Source organism: Drosophila mauritiana, chromosome 2R (genome assembly GCF_004382145.1).
Source record: "Drosophila mauritiana strain mau12 chromosome 2R, ASM438214v1, whole genome shotgun sequence".
In the NCBI taxonomy this organism is placed as follows: Eukaryota; Metazoa; Arthropoda; class Insecta; order Diptera; family Drosophilidae; genus Drosophila; species Drosophila mauritiana.
In genome coordinates, this window is record NC_046668.1 from 6,848,788 (window position 1) to 6,867,145 (window position 18,358).

General features: G+C 42.7%; 1 protein-coding gene across 2 annotated transcripts in view; it reads left to right on the forward strand.

The window, feature by feature from the left end:
- Positions 1 to 4,634: 4,634 nt before the first annotated feature.
- The window catches only part of LOC117138227 (alpha-protein kinase 1), a 68,089-nt gene continuing 54,365 nt past the window's right edge, over positions 4,635 to 18,358 (forward strand). For both annotated transcript variants that reach the window (XM_033300172.1, XM_033300173.1), the window contains exon 1: positions 4,635 to 5,165. The gene's annotated coding sequence lies outside the window, so the exon portion shown is untranslated. The remainder of the gene's footprint in view (positions 5,166 to 18,358) is intronic.

The following is an 18,358-nucleotide window of genomic DNA, read 5'->3' on the forward strand; positions in this document are numbered from 1 at the left end:
TCCAACGATTCTGCAACCATTCAACAATTGCCTGCATAGAAGAATATCAAATTATAAAATCATTTTAGAAATATTATTTTTGAATGTTTTTTAAATAATCCAATTTAGTAAAAATAATTAAATTCAACATTTTAATACAATTAATGTATTTTTCCTGTACATTTTTCACATTCTCCGCTCTCAGTGGCTTGTGATTAAACTTCAACTTATTTGGTGCTCCCGAAGAAACCGGTCGGGGTGTCTTGGCCAAGTCCAAGAGCTGCTGCCGTCTTTTCCTTGATGCCAAGGCCCCCAATCCCCCATCCCCTCATTCCCCGCCCCTTTCCCGTTGGCTAAGCGAATGAATTATGTTATTTGAAATTAGTTTGTGCCTGGCTTTCAAAACTCCTCCAAGTCCAGCTACACATGCACACACATACACGACTCCAATCCCACAATCTGAGCGCTGGCAGCGCCTGCGGAGTAATCAGGTTAATTTTAATATGTTTTGTATGCACCGACCCCTTCGAGCCCCCGCCGCAATCCTATAGCTTCATGGGCATGACGACGCCGTCGCCGGTTAATGGAAAAATATCTCAAATGATGCTGGCCAGGATGCCTTTTGTAATTAGCAGCCATTTCAACGAGAGCCATCCAACAAAGCTAAAAAGTTGGCGCGCTCTTAATTACTCTCCCCTCTCTGTCATTGCATCTTTCATCTCTGTCGCTGTCCGCAAAATCTATCTATATGCTATTTCATTTAGTCTTATTTAAGAGGATGAATACATATGTATATAGAGATCACCAGAAATTATAATGCTTAATTGGAATACTGATCTTTTTGTTTGTAGAAAAGAATGGATTTAGGGTATCTCCGATCCGGTGTCGGGGGCGATCCTTCAGCTCCAAGTCTTTATGGCTTGTCTAGGCGATAATTTTAATGTTGTTTGGTTTATACACGTTCGAGTATTTCACTTCATTTTTCTTGCACCGCCGAGCGGTGCTGACAAGTTTCGGAACGTTGCTGAAAATGTGGCCACAGTTTGCCCCTCGGCACTACGACCATATATTTGACGCAGTCGGGGACGGGAGATTTGCATTTAATTACGGGCGGTCTGCGGAAGAGGGGGAGGGGCCATAGAGTACGCCCGAAAGCCAAGTTTAGATCAAGCCAAGACGCTGGTCCGCGTGTGTGTTCCAAGGCAAACGGACTGGCAAATGATAATTACAGAAAGCGTGTAAGCGCCTGAGAGAGAAAGAGAGAGGGGGGCTTGCCAGAAAGAGACGGGGATATGCGAGCGAAAGAGAGAGGTAGACGGACAATGTGCTAGAAAACGTTAATTTCAAATTTATGTAGAGCGTCTAGTTTCTGGCCCGTCTAAGCTGATGACTTTGAGTTACCACCACGCTCCGGCAGCAACCTCCTTTTCTACACAGCAAAAATATCCTTAATATCATATATCATTATATCTATAAAGGTGAATAAAAGTATATTTACCGATTATATTAAAGTGCTATTCCATTTCTAATTTCTTAAAAGCATATATGCATGACTGTTACAAATTAACTATAATTCATATTACTTACCAAATAAAGTTAATGAATACTAATATTATTTAGAATCACTCATAAAGCGAAGAAAGCATTCAATTTTTTCGTGTGCATCCAACCCCCCAGAACCCCCTTTAAACCCCTTCTGGGGCATCCCGTCCTGCTGTGGAAGAAGTTTCCCAAGACGCCCGCAGGGCGCGTGCTGAATTTAATCAGTTTGCCGGCCAGACCGACGAGCTGCAATGACAATCAAGCCAAGATGGAAAGTGGGCAGTGGCCCCACTGCATCCGCATCCGCATCTTCGGCCGCAGTGCCACCCCACCCACTGCCCACCGCCCACTTTTCGCCACCCATTTCCCTCTCGGGTGAGGTAAATTAGACGACAAGTCGACAGTGCAACATTTAACGGTAATACGCTTTATAGCTGCCGGTAAAATGCAGCACCAAATTAGACGGGAAAGACAAAGACGGGACGAGGGAGTGAGAGAGAGATATAATGAGAGAGGGGCGAGGCCAGCAGGGTCCGAGTGAAAATTCCGAAAATTAAGTTGATGAGGAGATGTGGACCAGGCCTAGACACCGGGTAACAAAACAGTGAAGTGCCCGTCGAAGTGGAAGCATCAAGCGGCACTTAAATATTGACCAAAATTGGCTACTAAAAACAAAATAAGCCACCAGTAGAACGAACGATGGTACCAAATAATTTTTAAGATGTGCGAATTTGAAATACTCTACGGGAATTACCACTAATTGAGTTTGTATGTAATAAACATTGCTATGACATAGGAATACCAGCATAGCTATACGTTTAAAATTGGTCAAAATTAGGCAATCCAGTTCATTGTATGAATGATCTCGTTCGGATCGAGTTCATCTTCGTACTCTACCCTTTTGATCATGAGCTTCGGAATCTGGGCAATCGCCGAACAACCGAGCAGGCCTAAGTGCATACCCTAGCAAATCACATTAGGAGGGGCAACAACAAAATCATCAAATGGCGTAGGCAGTTGCAGTCAGATTCTGCTTTCGGGGGAGGCTGGCCGGGACTTTGGGGCCTTGGGGGGTTTTCAAGGGGCTTTCAGCCAGACGACGACTCTACGACTACGACGTCATCGACACCTCCGATAGTCGTAGAAGCGGGTGGGTGGCTAGACTGGTGGACAGACGGCGACGGAATCGGCAGGGGCAGCCCGTTTGGCAGCCTCGACTGACCGACAGCCTCGACCGGTTGTAGACCGCACCGGTCGGTCGCTGCTGCATCTTCTGCCCCCAGGAGGAGGGGTGGGAAGGGGGGGGCGGACTGCGGCGGGGGCTTGTCTAGTGACTTGACTGTAACCTCATTGACCAGAAAAATGCAAGCGGCAACGGCAACAAGCGCAGACAACAAAACATCAAATGTGAATTAGTGCAAAGGTAGCCAAGGAGCAAGGATACACTTTAAAAATTTATGGTTGTCAGTGTTGATAAAAAGAAAATGTACATGTGATCATTGAAGAATAAAAGATATAGATATAGTATAGTAGTATAGAATAAAAGTATAGTATAGTAATGATATAACAATCAAGCAACGACATACAATTAATAAATTTTTAAATGAATAAAATAGTTTTGATTACAGTTAAATTAAAAATTAAGTTAAAATAAATTAATGTTTTGTAATTTAGATCTAATTATCATAATGTATCATAATTTTACCCAATGTAAGAACCGCCTTTATTACAAATTGAATAGGAATTTGGTAAAGTTTTTGCCAGTGCAGATGAAAGAGTGCCGAAGAAGGAGCAGAAGACGTGGCAGAGAGGGATGGCAGAGAATTGGGTGGAAGAGTGGGAGGAAGAGTGGGCAGAACAAGGCAAAACGTTTCCATATTTATTGGCACTTTTCGGTTTTCTGGAAGCGGTTCGAGCCGTTGCAAAAGGGTCGGAGGGGTGTGGTTCAGTGGACCCGGCACACGTCACATTGTGGGTGGGTGGGAGTTGGAGGACGAAGTGGCAGCGAGAGGGTCCTGGGTTTCGAGTGGGGTTTCGACCGACGAGCTGAGTGACTGGAGCTTTTGGCATTGGCTCTGCTCTGCGGATCGAGAGCTAAATTATTAATTCCCAGCAATAGTTGTCGAGGGGTCGAGATGGGGTGAAATTTCGGAGCATTTGACAAGTCGTCTTGTGATGCATATCACAGGTTTGGCTTATCCAACAATTGCCTCTGAACCTTAAAATAAATTCTAAGTTGTTGTGTGTTGAAAGGGGTTGTGACATTTATTAAGAAAATCATAATTAAGTTTCTTAATTGGGACGATAAATACAAGACAATAAATTTCGATTAATTTTTAAAATGCATAATAAATCAATGCGAACTTACTACTTTTCCATTATAATTAATTATAGTTAATTTGTACAAGTGGACTTACAATTAGTTCAGTTTTAAGAATTTGAATATTATTTTGCTAATCTCCAAAGATATGTATGTAGAATCTAAATGCATTCCCACCTTTCGGTGTAAAAAGTGCAACGCTTGGCTGTAATAAATGCTCAAAATGCGCTCACAAAAGCGCTCACCCACACTCGCGCCCTCTCCCTCGCGCGGACCGCTCTCCTTCTCTTTCTATCTCTGCCTCGCCGTCGTTAAGTGCTCGCCTTTCGTCAAGTGTGCAGTTTCTCCTTCTCAGAACAACAGTTATAAGCTCAGTCTGCGCCGGCGGCGCGGTCGACGTCGACTGCAGCAGCAGCGCCGCTCATTTGTGCGCTTAATGACGTCATTATTTTTATTTTAACAGCGCCAAGCAAATTGCATATATACCGTTGCTGCTCCTGCGCAGTCGGCGCTCTGCCGGCGTCGCTGCACCGCCAGTGGGGCTTGGGCAGGGGGTGGGTGAGAGAGCGACAGAGAGAGCCAGAGCGAGAGAGAACGAGAGGCAGTGAGTGAGAGAGACCCCGGTCGCGCTCTCGCTCGCACCCGCTGAGCTGGGCCTGCGGCTTCGGGTTCCTCGCCTTCGTTTTGTTTGCTCGTGTTTGCCGATGTTGTTGCTGTTGTTGCTGCTGCTCCTTTGCTGTTGCTACTTATGCTGATGATTGCGATTGCTGGGGGTCCAAAGCGCCGCTCGTGCGCCACACGTTCATTCAGTCGACGGACGACGCTGCGCCTGAACGTACGACGGCTGATCTGAACCGGAATCGCATCGAACGGCCACATATATCTTGGACGCCCCTCGACTCGTGCAACAAACAAACAACCAAAGTGCAACATACAATACCCAAGCAAATAAACTTCGGCGTGTGCCCACGATTCATCATTAACAGCTGCCACTGCAACTTTTGAGCCCCTTGTGTTTTGTACAGCCGTTGCTCCGTGATTTTTGAATCCGTTTCGAAACTGCTTAGTTCCGAATTTTTGGCGCGTTGCGATCGTCTCAACTCAAGTGCGTGGGTGATAACCATCTGTCAGATACTCGTTGTTACTCATAGGTACTCATGAATACTTTGAATACAGTGCTCAATTGTGATAAGAGTTAAGAAATTACACATCAAAACCAAACGACCACTAAAAGGTGAATGAAAAACAGGATTCGAGAAAAGCTAGTGGAACATCAAAACATCTTCGTCGATTTTGGCAACCGCTTGCGAATCTCTAAATAACGGTAAATATCTCTAGTATTTGATTTCAGCTCTTGTGACGATTAGTTAATATACTAATTTTAAATGAAATGGTATGTTTGATATACTATCATGCAATTGACTTTTACATGATCATTGTTACTTCGAAATCTTTTATGAGGACCAATTTAAATAATAATTATAAATGGTCTTTCCAATAGTCAGAAACCGTTTTCTTCGGAAATATAATTGATTTGCTAAAATTCTTTTTAATATAATGTGTGTCACACACAATCAAATTAATTTTAAAGCACTAATTTAAAGTGTGCGCCAAGTTAAAAACATATCTTTTCTAAAATTGGCAAAAATATATTTTATTGCCTGATTTGATAAATTTAAAAAAAAAATTTGTGTAAGTGGTTGGAAATTTTATCTGATAATTTCCGGCTTATTATAAAGCTTAAAAAATCTGCATGGCTGAATATTAGTGCAGCTACTCAAGCCAAAATTGTAAGCCAAATAATGGGGTTGCATTAAAAAAATTACATTTAAGTGAAGTGCTCATCATCATTATCAAGTTAGAAATATCAAACCTTTTTAGCCTCTCACGCACTCCACTCACTCGAATACTGCTCGAAACAGCCAAATGCAGTTTTTATGTAAATCTCAACCCTGACATGGTAGTATGCAAAAACCAATAAATTGATGCGATTTCGCTGCAGGCGGTTAATAACTTTAATTAACGTTAATTTTATCAACGTCAGCATTATCGCTGGACCGGCATGACGAGCATGGGGGCATGTGCATGAGCAAACTTGGCGAGGGTCTCAAAAATAGTTGCGACGTTCTAATAATAAAACCAAATATAATAAATAGCCATAAACAAACTAATAATACGGCTCGACGGCAGTGGACAGTGGCAATTTGCAACAATGAGGCTCATCAAACGATCGCCAAAACGAAATCAGAATGAAACTCTACACATAAATAGTTTAATGTGCTGAGCCTTGCGACTGCTGCCACCCCACGAAAAATTACTAAAACGTATTACAATTGACTCGCCGGTGGCTCAGTGTCATTTTGCAAAAAATAATCTAAACGTATCTATGAGATACAATAAACACAGCGGCAGCGGCGCACAATTCGCACTAACAACAGCGCCAGCGGGCGTAACAACAATTGTAATAATCAGTTTCATTTCAAAGCCGCACCAACCTGCGCTACATTTTTCCCACTGCCCGAGCTCTGCTTGGATTCCCCTCCCCTCAGCCCCACTTTGGATCCCTGCTGCCCCCACCGATTTCCACCGATTCAACCGATCCCAGCGATCCCGCTGATCCCACCGCCCCTCCCTCATCCGCATCCGACGAGTAGAAAACGTATCTATGCAGTGCATTGTTAGCGTGGCCCGCTCATTTAATTAAATATAATTAGCTGCATTAATTGCAAATTAATACAGAATTTAGCCTCTTTGTTGCCTGCTCCATTGTCGTTGTCAAGCAGAGGTAGCTATTGCCATTGCCCTGCTCCCAACTACACGTTACACACGCCTCGTTATCGCCGGCAATTATTTAGCGAGAATTAACTGGGCTCGCAGTTGCATTGGCCAAACTCTGGAATGACATTCCAATGAGCTGCATTTATCTTTAAGGTTTCCACGTACTTGAGCGGGTTTCGTTGCACAAATTACATTAGATAACTTACGCATGATTCTGAAGATCTCCTAAAGTTAATATCATACATTTCCATTAGGCATTGTATTTTTGGAATTTTCTTTTATTAAGTAAGTTATGTTGCATAAAATGATTGTTTAAAATACTTATCAAATTATGCAACAACCAATTTTGACTTATGTGAAGTACTGTTGCAGTTAAATGGTTTCTATGTTCATTTCAATTCTTTAATTATAAACAAATCTTCCAGTATTAAAGCTAAGTCCAGTGTTCAGAAATAGTGATATCTATGCGTCAAATCCAAAGTGTTAAGAAAATGCCGTCGGCATTTTATAGGCTGCGATCCGACAAATGACTTTGATTCCACTTCAAATTGTAATCTACTACTTGCGATGAATGTTAGTTACTTAATATTTACGATTTCGGCTTCCTTTGATTGCGAAAGTGAAATATCTCATTAAATTGACTGAAGGATTTTTACTGTGCGAAGTGGCAGTCTCTCGGCAAATTAGAAAAACCCATTAGTGGCCAAATGCATCGCGACAGCTTTTAATGCACAAATAGCTGTGAAAAAGAAAATCAACGACGACGGAAAATGATTAGATATTAAATTAAAAATTAAATGTTGCTGCAGTGGATGTTTCTTTTTTATGACAAACGGATGACGAACGCATAAAAATGCAGCGGCACCAGAAGCGGGAAAACAACAAACCGACTGCGGACAAATCAACAAGGAGGCGACCACCACACACACCGCACACCACACACACTCATTAAAAACAACCAAAAGCCAACGCAGAATTGCAATTTCCCCGTAGCCCCGCAAAAAAAAAAACAAAAAAAAACTAGAAAAGATACACATATCCAACGATCGCGTCACGTTGTCACTTTACGTAGGCAAATCGTAAAAATGAATGAAAGAAAATCCGCAAAGCAAAACGCTTAATTATGTGCCGTGCATTTTTGACAGCTGCCGCGGCCACGCCCCCGGTGGGCGGTCTTTTAATTAAGCATAATTAAAGTAATAATTATGCTCCGCAAAGGCATTGAAGTTGGCCAAATGTGGCGAGTTCGGGGCGGGCCGTGCATCTTGAAAGGATTTCACTTCTGTTTTTGATGTGTGGCCAATTTGCAAACTTGCGCACACATAAAATGAGATTTTATTGCCCTAAAACAGGCAGGGTGGCGAAAACGCAGGAAGTGCGTTTCTCCGACTGCCATTGCAATCAAAAATGCATTGCCCAGCCCACCATAAGGTGCATCAAAGGGAAATGCATGCGATTATCAGTAGAACAACCCACTTATTGATATCTTAAGTTCGTACATGTATATTCAGATGGGCAGCTCAGATCCTTTATTAAGGATAACTCAGAAAAATTAATAAAATACTTATATCATTGTAGATTTTGTATTTGTATATAACGCATGACAATTTATGAAAGTATTGTATATGTTATCAAATAATGTACACTACTGATATCGTTTTAAGTACATCTAGAATTTTCATTTAGATAATCGTAGATCTTGAATTAAAAGCAACTCTTCTTCAATTTCATAAATATTATTATTATTAAATTAGCATTAGAACTCGTACATTGCATTGTTTGCACTAATAATGTGGGACAAAGATCGCATTCCCGAGTGCCGCGTGCTTATACTATCCCCAATTATTTCGCTTAGCATCGCTTCTCTGAGCGATTCCATTTGGAGACAATCTGGCGAGGATTGGCTCACTTTTCGCCGAGCCACCAAAATAAGATGTTGCATGCCGCGCATGCCACAAAGCCTACACAAAAGCGAAAGACACGCACACACGCCGCTCATTTAATAATGAACAATAATGAAGAGTAATAATAATCATCAGCAAAACGTGCAGGAGAGTGTCCAAGTGGCTCCGAACTTATATGAGCACATACTCGTATATGGAGGCAACGAAATTTTATCAACGAACGCGCATCATTTCAATTAAGAAAATGTCACAAGTGTCCAAGCAGCGCAACTGCGGCAGCAGCCTAAAACACGCCAAATGCGGCAAGTCGGGGGATCTCCGCACTTTCATTTCGCCATTTCGGAGTCCCTCGAATCCCCCACCACCGCCAGAAATCGTCTATATAGTCGAATGGCCCCGCTTAATGGCTTATTTTTTGGAGCATTTCTTGTAATTAATGCGAATTGTCACACGCTAGAACTGAAATAATGTCAACTGCCTTCGATTCGCCTTCTAATTCATTACATTTATCGTTTGTTGCCCGTTTCCTATTCTTAATTAGCAATTAAACAATTTATGCTTTTGCGTGAACAATGAGGAGCTAAGTGAAACAGGCCGAATTTTCGTAGTCCGAAAACATGAAACACTATAATTAATTCCATTCCATAAGCTATTTTGCTCAATTAGCCATTAAAAACACTACTTTACCGCATTGCCATTGCGTGTACCGCAGTATGGAAATGGAATGCCGAGGAACTAAGCTCGGAAATTCGGGGTTGTTCTGTGGATTCAATCATGCTTGATGGATGGATTGTCAAAGATGCCAGATAAACGATAGCTGTAATGCGACTCTGTCGTGTTTGGGTAATTATGCCGATAGACAAATTCGAGTTTGAAGCATAATTGATTCCAAGGGTTAGAAAAATAATAGTATTCCAATTCAAACGTTTTCTTACTTATCAATTGAATTAGCATTTCCTTTTGATTTACTTTGAGTATCCTAAGATACATTTATATCTTTTTTATCCCATACTATGGATAACATTGAAATTGAGACCCATTACAGTTTTAGATCGATTTATCACCAAGCTTGACAGTTTGCCACTGTCAACCGCTCATTCCACTTTGCAGATCAGGAATTTCGGTCTAGGTTTCAGCTAATTTAATGTTTCGTTTCACTGTTTTTCGTTAACTTATTGTTAATTAAATGCAATTAAAAAATTTCTCTCCAACTGTCCGTCCGCACGGCCCTCTGGGCATTTGAGCAGTCAGATCGCACTTAATGAGACGCGACACAGTTGCACAGATGTTCCACAAATCGAGATAATTGCGCAATTAGCTCGACGGAGTGAGGAGTGCGGCGCGGCAGGGTGACGAGCGAAGGGGCATGCCACATGTTGCGCGAAGCCGCTGTAAATTCGTTGTATTAAGTGTAGAAAATCTCGAGCACTTAATTCACGCTTTGTTGAAGGTGTTGAAAGGCGGTCGACTGAATCCTGAATCCCGCATCCAGAAACGTGAATCCAGATTCCAGAATCCGGAGGGCCACCCAAGAACCTGGGGGTGTACTTACCAGCTAAGTTAAACCAAATGCGAAACCGCAAAAAAGGAACTCCCATACGAACCCACGTAATGTGTGTGCCGGGTCCTTTTTGTGCTCCGTTGCCATTTGTATTTTTTTGCTCATTTGACTTTGGCCGGGATAAACAAGCTGCTTATCCTTTGGCCAGGACCCGGACGAATAGAAAAATGTTAATTACCCTTTGTGTTTGAACAGACCCCGCTCACACATTTCCAGCGTACGGTTGTTCTGCATCCTTGAACGAGGGTCACCGCCGACCTTTGTGTTATTTGAGGCAATTAAAATTATTATTTTAATGTCAACACTTTTTTCCAGCGCTTTTGGTTTCTGGCCAGGATAATGCATGTAAAACGACTAACGCCCCCTCAGAAAATCCGTTAAATGTTTCCCAAGATTTGCCGGAGTTTGGGTTACGTCTCCATTTGCCGTCGGCACTTGGCAGCGACTTTCGAAACTTTGTTCTGGCTTTCGCTCTGTTAGCTTGCCATTCTTTTTTTGTTCTCTGAATTTCGGATTGTGGGTCTGGGTCTGGGCTGCCTGGTCTGCTTCATGGGGTGGATTTTACGCCCCAGCCCTGGTTTACCAGGCGTTGAGGAATTCCGTATAAGTGTTTTTACGGTATTTGTTGGCTCAAGCATTTTACGGGGGGTTAGGTCAGTGCCCGCACCATTTCCTCCCCATCGCCACGGCCAGTGCTCCACTCCTCCCAACCCCAAATCAGTACTGCCATCCCGTTTAGCCTCGTTTTGAGAAATGTTTTCGGTTGCCTTCAGGCTTGTGGCTTTGCTCTTCGGGGGGTTTTGTGGGGTTCTGGGGGCTTTGCCGCCCGGGTGGCATTCGAGATAAGCAGGTGTTATATTTTTATGGCTAAAGTGGCTAAGCAGTCTGCGGAGAGCAGATGGCAAGGAATCATGTTCTGGCGTTGGTGTTGGCAGCCGGGGTGTGATAAGGCCCAGGGCGAAAGGATTTTCTTGAAACGGACGGTTGGTTTAGTTGCTAATGAGATGTTTGATTGGTGTGTGCAAGGAACATTATGTTGCGACGGATACGATTTCACAGTGCCAGTAAGAGATCTACATAAATTATGGTAATGATTGAGGCAACTAAATAATTTGAAAAGATACTGTAAGCCGCACTATGCAAAGCAGTGCATCATGCTGATGCAGTCGACACTACCTTTATTAGGGAATCCTAAAATTTTTTGTATATAATTTCGTTTTTTAGCTTGCCTCCTCCCTTATCTATAACGTTAGCACAACCTATTTTTATCCGTATTAGTGCCGAAACACCCCTCCATGCCGCTCAAAGCAACCACAAGCAGTTAGCTCGGTTAGCCAGAGCAGCTGTTTTGGGGTCGTGCCACCTTGTGACCCGCCACACTCCGCCTGTGCTGACCCCGGCCCGATTAACTACGTAAACAGCAGCAGCAGCAGCAGAAGTAGCCGCCTTAATTGTTTCGCACTTAATCAAAACGAGCAGCGGACTGGCCCAAACCGAGACTATCAAAGGCAGCTCCCCGGTCGTCGGTTTGGGCCAAAGGCAGCACAAAAGCCAAGCCAGCTACCGAGCTGAAAGGCAAAAAATTGAAAACTAAAGAGCAACTTGGGGCGCACGCCAGTCTCCAGTCGCCAGTCGCCAGTCCTGAAAAAGGGACGGACGGAAGGACGGACGGACGTGGGACAACCTACAACCTACAACCTACAAACGACAACCGACAGCCGACAACGACGACATCAACACCCGGGCGCTGTGAAAAGAAAAACGTTTTATGAGCTCATTCACAAAAAGGGCCAAAGCACACACACACAGGCACACACCCATACAGTTGCACATAGAAAAAGGAAGTTTTCTGAGGATGGCGACAGAAGCAACCTGTTGAGTCCCTTCATCCATCCACTCACTCCCCCATTTCCCCATTCCCCATTCCCCATCAATGGTACAAGTGTGCCACAGCCTTTTTCTTTTTTTTTCTGCCGGGTCGTGTGCCAAAATAATATGTTAAAACCTCGGTGTGAGGAGTGCTGTTTCTTCAACTTGGTCGTGTTTTATTTTCCAAAAAGATTTGCCAAAGTTGAAAAAGGTTGCCAAAAATGAGGTTTCCCTTTTTTGTAACGCTGTTTGTATTTCCTTTTGACTTCTGCTGTGTGTCTACCAAGTGTCTGTAATTTTTCTTTTAGTGGTTGTATCTAATAGAGGTTGTTAACTTTAGGTATAGGGGTGAGCGAGAGAGAGAGAGGGAACGAAAGTGTGGGTGGTTGTCTACAGAAAAATGTGTGTTAAATGGGAGAATCTTGAGTGTTCGCTAAGTGCACTTGGCGGCTCTTTGGGGATCAAGTTGCAAGTTTTAAGTGGAAACTGAATGGAAAATATAAATAAAAATCTTTATTTCAGATGGATTACGATTATAAAGATTAAATTTGTTTTGTTTGACTAATAAGTGACCAAGAATAAAATAGGTGCAGCATCAATAAAATAAGTTAATACTATTTATTGTTCATGTAGTTTATTTAGGCATCTACAACTTACCCATTTTTTTTTGCTTATGCACTCACTAAACTTTTTTAAGCCCAATAGATAAAAAACTTAACATAATGAAGTTGATTCTTAAGCATTTTTATATTGTATCTGGTATGGTGACATTTTATCAAGATTTTTAGTCCGCCCATTCATTCAATTTCGTCGACATAATTGATTGATTTAACTATATCGCCATGAATATACGTATCTTAAGTTCAGTATCTTTTATTACCCCACCAAAGAAACTACTGTATCTTACTTCTAAAAGTAGCCGCCCCATTCGTGGCACTTTATCGCCGCATCATTCCACTCCCCTGTGCAATCACTTGCTCAAATCTGTTTGACTTCATCTGCCCGATTTTCCCCCACCTCCGCCTCCGCCGCCGACACCACCTCCAGCTCCACCACCACTGCCGAGAACAACAACAGCAGCGCCAGCATAAGCACAACCTCTAGTGGGCGGGGGTTTTCTGGGGGGCTTTTCCCGGCGAGCTTTTTCCGACGCGCACGCTCACCGTTGGCCATGCGGCGATGTTTTCCGAGTGCTGAGCGCCTGCTGCTCTTAGCCAAAGTGGAGGCGCCGGCCGATTGTGTCGCTTTGGCTGTTTGGCCGTGTTTGCGGTTGTCGCAGCTGCCGCCTGTTGCGCCGCCTGTTTGGGCCAACTTTGGTTTCTCTGCCATGGCCGAGACGCTGCTAAGCAGTGGCTCTTACAACTTCATAAGTTGGCAGCAATGTCACGGCGCCTGTGGCCGCTTTTTTCGCGCATCACTCGCCAGATATATGTATCTATGTATGTACATGTTTGTATATTCGAGTGACGTCGGCCTTTGTCTGCTGGGCTTCTGTTATGCCGCTGACTTGATTTTCTCTCTCTCCGCAGGTGTGTGTGCTTGTGTGTTCTGGCCAGGGTTTGTTTATGCGACTGGGAAGACATGCCCCGTTCCCTTCCCTTAACACAGCGAGATTGCGGGGCTCGGAACAGGAATAAGTTATCTAAATGAGTCTCGGCTTTATTGCTGGCAATTATAGATCTGGCCAACGCTGCGTATGTGTAATTGCCCCGCGATTGCAGCCAATCCGAAGCGTTTCGACCGACTTTTCATTACCGGCATCAACACTTGCATATGTAATTTAGCATAATTTCAAATTCACGACCCAGTCAGTCCATAAAGCCGCGGCGAACTGGAGCTGGTATAATTAATAAACGGTAACAGCCGCAGATATCCAACAATACCACGGCGACTATGGCAACTTTGGCATGTAAAAAGCGTCAAACAAAGCTGATTTCTATTGGCAAAGGAATGCCAAATGCGATACTTGCCTCTCCCTCCCCCTTCTCGTGCTCTCTCTATCTCGCTGGCTCTTGCGTCTCTTTCTACTCGAATATCCATGTCTTGACTGCAATTTATGAGCCTAAATGAGCGCAAATTTCAGTGTATACAGGCGCATTTTGCATGTGTGCTGTGTGCCAGCGATTTTGGCGCTCAATTGGCAATAATTTCTGATCAATTTTCCATTGACTGGCAAAAGCAGAGCAACAGAGACAGATGGAAAGACGGACGGAGACAGACAGCTTTGCGGCGGGGACATGTGTCAGATAGGAATTCTCTGGATTGGCCCTATAGACAGGGACAAACTTATTTAAGTTTTTTTTTTGGCTAGAAACCAAATGTCCTAAATGTCGAATATGGTTTTTGACAAATATTTAGTGTAATATCACAGCACCTGCCTTTTTCATTGTGGTTTCGCATTCAATCCATCTAGTTATCTATAGTAATTTATTACCCCGGCTACTTTGAAAATTTTCCAGCTGGCAAGCTGAAATCGAACATTATACGAGTGTGCATTTTCTCTTGGCAGTGAACAATCAAAGAGTCTATCAATTTGGAGAACCGAATAAACAAACTCAGCGGTTTTTATGCGGCTCAGCAGCCCTCATGCCACTTCACTTAATTACCCCTTTGGCCTGCTTGGCTGGGTTCGTATTTTATTTACAATAATTAAATCTGTCAAACTCAAAAATGTCTTTCCACAAGCGCGGCTAGTTGCAACAGTATTGGAAATATTCCGACAAAGAACGCCGAGCGGAGGTTTTCATGTTGCGAGCTATTGAGTTCTCTGTGATTTCTGAGTCGACGCTGCATGGAATGTTGTTGCTGTTAATTGGCTAAATTATTTTTACTGATTATTAATAAATATGTATTGTGTTGCCGCAGTTGATTAATTGGCATTATGGCCAGGCAGGGGCATAATTGAGGAGCATAGTAAGTCTTGATTGCGTCATTTATGACGCCTCATTTAATTGAAGACACTGGAGGAAATCTAGAGGCATACTTTGCTGTTGGCTCCTTCAACTTCCAAGAAATCACCACCAGCAGCAAAACAATAGTGGAACGTTGAAAAAAATTAACACATTTAAATTACTTTCATTAAAGATTGATTAATATGGCCCTGATTGGTTATTTCTCTTTATTTTCTTCCCCTCCGCGGCTCATTGTCGTCATAGTTCCACTGCCTGCCTCAATTATTGTCACATAAATTGAACATTTACTGGCCGTTTTCACTGATTTCTGATTTTATTAATTTACGTATTCGTTCCGCTTTTGTTTCCATATTGATTTCCAATCATAGAATGCCTCTCTACAATTCGTTTTCAATGAGCCGTAATTTAGACTCATTTAAATAAATATACTTTTGTTGATTGGTCTTTTGCGATATTACGATATCGTCGACGGCAATTGCGATAACGAGTTCAATGCAAAGATATTTAACCTTTTAATAAGCTGGACGGCGGCCAGAGCTAGATGTTAGATAATCGAGTTTTTCAAATATAATTATCAAACGTGAGTACAGTTGGCACACATTTAACTATAACGTATGCCGATAGCTTTTACTTATAAGCTTATAAGTTTATATACTTATACTTATTACCTCATTCTATTAAAACAATAAATTATTGACTTGGACTTTCTTAAAACAAAACAGCATTGCGCTGAGATGAGGGATGCTACATTTTCTGGAACCACAACGAGTGATCTACTTGCTTTCCGCCATCTGCGACGTTTTAGGTACAGTTGGCCCGGACCGATTTAGTTGGCCTCATGCATTTATGCATCAGTCGGGGCCGTCACGCACTTAATGAGCCCCCGAGATTGAGTCGCCGACTGACGGCAACAAATTGACGCGTTTAATAATATTTTACAATGTGTGTTTTCAGGCGCTAATTTCTTGCAGGCGTTGTTGTGCGCACTTTCAAAAAGTTGCGTGGTGCGCCCCTTGGGGGCCTCATTTGAGGCCCGGCGGCGTTGCCATATCGCTGCAGTGTGGCAGTTGCAGTTGCAATTTCCATTGCTGTTGCCGTTGTCGGTGTCGTGTTGCCGTCGTCGCCGTCGCGTAATTTACATTAATTGGCACACGGCGTCGCACATATAAATTTTTGCGCGCCTAAACTTTAATTTCATGCGTGCCATTTGATTTTGTTGCCACTCTGGGCACAAATTACAGGCAAGTGTGACGGGACGGGATCCTGATCGTGAGCGGCAAGTGCTGGGCGTTGTTTCACAGTGGGTTTCTGCCGAATGCCGCTAGGCCCATTTGCTCATGGAGTGGAGCACTTTAAGTCTGGGCAGATTTGAAGGCATCTAGTTATGGGCCTTTGCATAATGGAAAGGTGTCTGCGAATGCAAGGCAATCGGCTGATGGGTTTACGTGGATTACGTCGCCCAATCGAAGGTTGTGTGGCAAGAACCATTAAAAACGCTTGCATAGAGTAATTACATTCATCAACTAGACATTCCTAATCTACATATCCTATTACAAATTTGATATATAATCCATAATCTTTTAAGGATGTTGATCTATGGCAGCTGGGAGCTACTTTTGGTGCCTACAAAATAGAAATATGATTTTCTTCGACTTACGTCATCAGGCTGGAGATTATATTGAACGAGACTACACAAATCGTATTATTTTGTTTGGTTTGACAGTTTTTCGGAGCATCTTTTGCCAGTTTCCATGTGGAAAATTAAAATTCGCTATAAAAGTCAATTATTGTTGCGTATAAGCTCTGCTTCTTGCATTCCGCTTGCCTCTTGTTGCTTCTCCATTAATTAACATACTTTCACAGAATTTCTTTCTAGCAACAATTTTTCGTTGACGTCAATTTCGCTCATCGTTAGTTATTATTGTTGTGCTCATTTCGCCATATCATCAGGTCAAATCTCAATTAGCAAATATAACGATTGTTGCTTTCTTCGCCCCCCACTCCCTCTTTCACTTAACCAACAATTAACAAATATTAATGGAAATTTATTTCAATTGAAATCAAAAATTTCACTTCCAAACGGCCATGACTGCGTTTTCCATCCGCTAGTTTTGCATGCAGAGCAGAACTAATAAGTACAGTCCTTATCTTAGTTGAACTCGGCCATTATCCAGCCATTGGCTCCGCAAATGACTTTCCCCTTAACTCAAGTTAATTAAAAAACCCCCGCCCCACGCCCACACACTCGCAATCAGCTTATAATCAGCTTATATTCTGGCGAATTTATAACCCCTCTTGATTATGAGCGGTTAGCTGTCATAAACAAATGACATGCCATACCATACAAGCGCCATCTAGCGAGCGGTGCGTGCAGCTACGTGGCCGGCATATCAAGTGGAATGTTTTTGCAATGAGCAAACTGCAACTTGCAGTAATTATGACCAAGTTATATGGGGGGGGCTTGATGGAAGTGGTGGCTCCTAATGGCCCGGCCCATTGTTCGCTGGCGGGGCTGTAAGTAGCTTTTAATAAGCGACCGCGTCAAGCAAATAAATAATTATAATAAATAAATAATAAATTACCGTGCAGTCGGACGGCCAGGTACAGTCACACAATATTGCCGTCTCCTTCCGCTTAATTGCTCTCGCCAAAGGGCACATGCAAAGTGCAACACTGGATTTGATTCGCACTCCCCCGCCCCGACTGCCCGCGTCCTACTTTATCGGAGGTTAATAAAGCGCTTAAAGACTCAATTTGAATGCAACTTAGTCGGTGGACTGCGGCCATTTAGACGATTTTCCACATTGTGCACCTCATTATAGAGCTGCATTTGACGGGTATGCAAATGGTAATGGTAAAGGCTGAATTTTGATGCATTTGAAAGTGTTATCGGTAATCGGGCAATCGGTAAACTTTTATATCACACTTAAGGCTTATGGTACTTAAGTTGCTCAATTTTAATTTACCTAATCTTGTACACTTAATTGGACAATAAAAATAATATGCGTATTAAACATTTTTTGAGTACGACTGAATATTTTAAACCAGTATTTAGTATGTATAAAAAGTAATCGATTATGACTGTAGTTTTATTGGTACTCGGCAATATTTTTATGAGGTTCTTAATTTTAAGAGTACAGTTACGCTCCGATTTTTTGTAATATGTGATATGTTTGATTAAAGACTTTGCTTAGATCAGGCAATCGTTGAGGATTACAAGGAAATAACTCTCACAAATAAGCCTGGCATTTTAAGTGACTTACTCCCGCTGTGGAAGGACTGCTGTCCGGTTAATCGATTCAAAATTCGATTACCATAACACTCTGCCCGTCGGCCAGAATAAAAACACTTTACAACCCCAGATAAGTAGAACCACCCTCGGAATGGTCATGTCATGCCGCACGAGGTCCTTTTGACCATGTGCAGTGCAACACCCCGCAGCCAAATTCTAATTATAATCGCGTATCGCATGTGCCAAAGCCCCAATAAACCT